Raw genomic sequence first — 6,098 nt, forward strand, 5'->3', positions numbered from 1 at the left:
TTTCAAAAGCTGGTTCCCTTCTTCCAGTTTTCTTATTATCTTCAAAATTTAGTTCTGCTTACTGTGATTTTCCATACAAACACACTTTCGGAAAATACTTTTGAGAGCGAGATTTTAAGCGTTGAAAATCATGTAAAATGCATGTAATTCATGATGCAAATTTCGCATTCTTCATGTTCCAGAAAACGCTCCAAAAGCCTATTCTTTTGCTCATCCCAAGTTCTAGACCATAATGCAAAAAAGAAATAAGAAAAGCATATACATCCTATCTCACTTCAATGAGATTCATGAATGCATTTAGCACATATAACAAGTTGTTTAAATCTCTTCGCGGCCTTGGTAGATGATCCAGCTCTTGTGAATGCTTTATTATGGTACTCACAAGCATCTCCTCTAAGCATAAACTTTCATTAAATCATAAAGCACATAAAAAACAAGTTAGATCTTTAGCTAATCTTATGCATCATGGGAACAACCAAATTTAATTAGAAAGATTACAATGAGCCGTTCAAGAAACAAGCAATTAACAACGCTTCTCGCAACTTTTAAATCTCATAAAACAACCCTTGAATTTCCTGGTTAATTCTCAATCAACCGCCTTTGTGAATAAAACATTAGAAACAATAGTTGAATTATAGAAACACACCATTTAAACCAAATTTATTAAAAAAAGTAAAAAATAATAGAAGTTATCGTCTCTCACTGAATGATGAGAAACGACGGCCTTGACCTTCACGAGCTAACCCAGTGGCTGAGCTACGTTGTAGTTAGTGTGGGCAATTGGTCACACTAACCTACAAAATTTGTTGTATTTATATATAGAAACTTCGCTAATTTTCAGTTTTTTTTTTTATAAAATTACCTACGAGTGTTCAAGTTTGAAACTTAAATTAAAGTGCCCCTTAGTTAAAAATTTCTAGCTCCTTGTACAATCAGGGTCAATGCAGCGACTCATCAACCCTCACTGGGCAGGGGCTTGACCCCCCGACTAGTGAAGACCCAACCATCGACAAGCATTGGACAGGGAGAATGGGCTGCGAGGGTTACCACGGTCATTTTGGCCCGCGCTACCGGTTCAAGATTACTTGATACCGAGTCTCCGATGTTCGCTGTTCGACAAGGGGTGACGCCATCATCCAATGGTATATGGTAAGGCTGTAAGGGGCAACAACAATTTCTTCTTCTTCTTCTTTTTTTTTTTTTAAATGTTTTTCCAAAGAATTGTGACGTAGCGATGGTTGTGCTAATTAACTATAAGTGTGACATGTTTCCTCTGAAGGCACTTGTGTGAGTTAACCTGGAAAATTGAGTGGCCGTAAGATAATGCAATCCATGATATGTATTAAGATCCACATGACCCAGACTGATATTTATCATTTCTTTATAGTTGACATTTGTTAACTCAAACCTAGGGAAGTCAAAACAATACAGTAAACCCTGGGCACATAATCTTCAAATTACACTATATACACAAATTTTGTCTTCTTTTTATTTGAGTGCTAGTTTAATCCATAGGGTATTCTATCTAAATCTCATAACCATCTTATGTTGTGCATTAGAGTTTAGAGATATCCAAGCTGGTTATGTACACACTTTTGTGTGGCTGTATGCACAGGAGTGTGTAATGACTAAAATGCCCTCATTAAAGTGAAAAAAAAGACTTTTGAAAGGATAAAATGAGAATTATGATAATATTAAAAACTTAAAATGTACAAAGCTTTAAGAAATATCTAAATATGCCATTGCGTCATTCTTTCTTTCTTTTGATGCATATTTGTTGCATGCAGAGAAGTTTGCATGCAACTCAATCTCTAGAAATATAAGTGTGAATGTACAAGTGTCCAACGTAATACCTCTACACCAATATAACAAACCTGGCATGCATATCCAAAACAATACCTCTAAACCAATATAATAAACCTGCCAGTTTTCAAGCTTGATAAATATGCACAATAGATATGCTACTTTTTAGGTGCATCATTCATGCATTCACTTGAATATATCTAACCACAACCTTTTCATGTGAAATAAGCCTTTCAGCTGCAGCATTCATGTAGTAGTTCTCTTCATGACATTCACCTTCTATTAATTAAGATTCAAATTCTTCACCATTACTAAATGATGATAAGAGCACTGTCACTAATCAATCTGCAATAAAAAATTCCCTGGAATTGATTTTCACTTGATTTCACATGCAATAAAGCATGATTTGTTGATGTCCAAAAGAGATGTGCAAAGGAAAGCATAAGAGTAATTTAGGTTGCAATGTGATTTAAAGAAGGCAAAAAGAAATTGGTTTTTAGTTTTATTGAGGAATTGTTCCATTTAATGTATAGGTGAAAACATATGTACAATTTAGTTTGAAGTAGATGGCGAAAGGTGATTTGGTTCATGGAGAAATTCAACAAATATTATAGGAGATTCAATTTTTATTACCCATTCAATTTTCAATAGACAATTTCGTTACAATATGCAATTTTAAACAAAAAGAATATGTGGTTTAGTTTCAACAAGCAATATAGTCGTATAGATTAAGTTAAAGGGGATCTAGGCAAAAACCAATTGGCAGTGAAGATTGACAGATTTGTTCTAACATGCGATTTAGTAATCACAGTAGTGAATGGTAGAGAGGCTTATATCCAAGATGTGATTTAGTTCAATGATTAGTGAAAATAGGTAGGTGAATTTGTTTATACCATTTAACTTAAATATCATGAAATAGATGGACCATTAATGTAGAGCAAGACCAGACACGTCACTCTCCCAGTTCCAGTTCTCACCTCAGGTCCCACCTTTGGGCGTCAGTGTAGATCATGAGTCTTCAGCCATGGAATCCCCTGCGGACCCAGTGCATAGTCAAGAAAAGGTGCTCCTGCGTAGATACTCGAAGCTCACCAATGGTTGAATTGTAATTTTGGTTTACATATATTGTTTTGAGATCTATTTTGTAGGTATGTTCATTTTGTATCTATGTGGATCCATTAGAATTTTGGGTACTTGTTCAGGAGCCGACCCGTTGCTGCTCTCGTCCATATAAATGGGCAGCGATTTTATTTTGATTGTTACGTTTGAAGTCGAATGAAGTCAAAATGTTATTTCCTTTCTTCCTCTACTTTGTTGTCGCCTAGTGTAACTACTTTAGCTTCAGAATTTTTTTTTGCATCAGTTGGTATCAGAGCGAGACTTCATCGTCCCTACTATACGCATGGCTGCAAAAGACAAGGAAATGAAAAAGGAAAAGGAAAAGGAAAAGGAAAAGGAAAAGGAAAAGGACTCTGCTGCTATAGAAAAAAAATTGCAGAGTTTGCATCAAATGCAAATGAGAAAAATCCAACAAAAATCATGCAGTCTGAAATAGAAAGTCAAGAAAACTTATAGCAGACCGTGACAAAGCATAGATCTGAGATCTCCAACATCAGGTAGGATATTGCTGCTGCAACCAGGAAGATCGACGTTGCAACCAAGAGGATGGACGAAAGGTTCGATGAGTTCAAGAAGAGATAAGAGGAATGCTCTGCTCGTTTTTGCAGTACGCACAAAATAACTCACAAAATTACCAGGCACTTCCTGCTGCAAACGATGTTCCCCATATCTGTGCATTGGAAGTTGAAGGAGGTGATCGGTCATGGGATCACTCTGCGAGAGGCGTGGGGGCAATCTGGAATGCATCAATGGAAGGAATTCCTGTTGGAGCTCCATTGCCAGTAGGTGTACCAAATCCAATGCCAAGGCTCCCCGCCAGAGCTCCCCTGTTTTCATTCGAAGGAGGTGGAGAATCAGCTGCATCCTCCTCCCATCGTCAAGCAGAAGTCTCGGCCTTCGTTGGTTTGCCCACCGATGAGCAGATGAAGGCACCATGTCTAGCGAAGGGAGCATTGTCGGCATCGGGTCCTCCCAGTGCAGAGGGAGAGGTGTAGCAAACATCGCCATTCGCATCGCCGACCGATGGTGGTGTAAGGGACGTTGCTAGCAGTTCTGCAACCGGGGGGAGGGGGCAAAATCAGGTGGCACCTCCATCCAACCAGCCGCCGCCCATCGCTCTGCTACCCAGTGAAGATTGAGGACCGAGGGAGAGTCGCTTGCCACCACCGTTCACCAACCATCATCATGGGTGGGAGGCGGTGGGTGCCCCTCCCTTCGCTGGTGGTTTCCCCTCTTTGCCTCAAGCGGAAAGGGGGAATCCCGACCCCCTCTCGAGAGAACTCGAGAGGTCTGACTGTTCGGGCCGGTCTCTTTCAAGACTGGTTCGAACCGAATTGGGCCACAGACCCGATTCAAATCTATACCGCCCGATTCATGGTTATATCAGTTCGAATCCGGGTCCAAACTACCTAAATGTCTTTTTCCAACCTGTTTTGGATCCGATGTTGTTCCCTAATCTGACTCAAGCCTATATTTCTAGCCTCCAACCTACCCCAAGGCCTAATCTAGACCATAATTGGACCCGAAACCCACCCACTTTGTCTCTTCAACCGGATCAAAACCATATCCATCCTCTTACGGATTCTGAATTAAGTTCAAACCCAGTATATTGTCCACAAAACCTAATCAAGAATCCAACCCAAACCACTCTGGGTCCGACGAATAGTTTAGGAGCAAACCCGATCCAAAACCAATCCAACCCAAACCCTTATCCAAACCCCTATCCAAATCCATCCCTAAACCCATATCCAAATCCTCATATAAATCCTTTTCACACCCCTTACGCATTCTCAAATCCATACCCATATCCCCATCTAACTGCCCGTGTGACCCAAGCCCCAGATCTAGTTTCATTTTGTGCAGGTACAGTCATGGAACCACCACCTATTCAGGCTCCCTAGTAGAGGTGTCAGTGAACGGGTCCCCTCACAGATCAGACCCGCCTGAGGTCACCACTAGTTGAGCCACATCGACACTATGCGCAGGCCATGAACGACAGTGACTCATTCTATTCAGACGAATAGGATGATGATGAGTTTTGGCATGCACACCCAACAAGACCAGTTGACCATCGACATAGGCGTACTACAGATCGTCTAGATCACCCCACCAGATATACCGTGAAGCTGGACATTTTAGAGTTTGTTGGACGATCCGATGCATAGGAGTACTTTGACTGGGTGTATGCAGTCCAATTCTTCTTCAACTACCATTAGGTGGAGGAGCATCACAGGGCACTGCTAGCTACGACCAGGTTGCGTGGACTTGCTCAGACTTGGTGGTTCGAGCTTCAGAGAGCGTATGAGCAATGCGGTCAGCAACATGTGCAGGCTTGGGGCGAGATGCAGAGGTTGATGCAAACTAAATTTGTACCTTCAGATCACGCTGAGAGAGCAGACAATGAGTACCTAAATCTACATCAGAGCTCGCGGTTTGTAGCAGATTATACGGCAAAGTTTCATCGACTGTCACTATGCGTCCAGATTGTGGAGACCAAGTGTCAACAGGTTACCAAGTACGTTTCTAGTCTTTGTCCCTCTATTTTTAATGAATTTAATTGTGTGAGAGTAGATACTCCTAGATCAGGCAAGCAGTTAAAACATAGAAAAAACCTTGAAACGTGAGCATGAAACCCAAGTGTCTAGGGGTGACACTTCGTACCGCCTCAAGTCGAGTCTTCCAACCAAGGGAGGTAGCTCCTCGAAGCGTGTCGAGTTGAGGCCTGTGCCGCCTTCCCCAGGTAAGGGCGAGCGGTCGGGTCCTGCTTATGATACCCGCTCTAAAACTCGTAGTTCACAGATCGTTTGTTGTTTTATATGTCATGAGTTAGGTGACTTAGCTTCAAAATGCATAAATTCCCAAAAGAAAACTCATTTAGTAGAGACTATAGAGGAACCACCAGACTCTGACGGGAAGGAAGTCTCGAGTAGCTCGTCTGATGCGAGTTCTGATCAGGATGATGCTATACACTTTGACGATGACGACATAAGCAACCTTTTGTCAATTCATCACGTCATGACTGCACCAAAGAGAATCAGATTTTTCATAGTTGCATAGTAACATTTTCAGGCCTGGGTGCAAGTTTAAGGGATATATTTGTGATGTGATTATTGACAGTGGTGCGTGTGAGAACCTAGTTTCATGGGATGCAATTTCTACCCGGGGTCTGAAACGTG

Source organism: Nymphaea colorata, chromosome 5 (assembly GCF_008831285.2).
Source record: "Nymphaea colorata isolate Beijing-Zhang1983 chromosome 5, ASM883128v2, whole genome shotgun sequence".
In the NCBI taxonomy this organism is placed as follows: domain Eukaryota; kingdom Viridiplantae; phylum Streptophyta; class Magnoliopsida; order Nymphaeales; family Nymphaeaceae; genus Nymphaea; species Nymphaea colorata.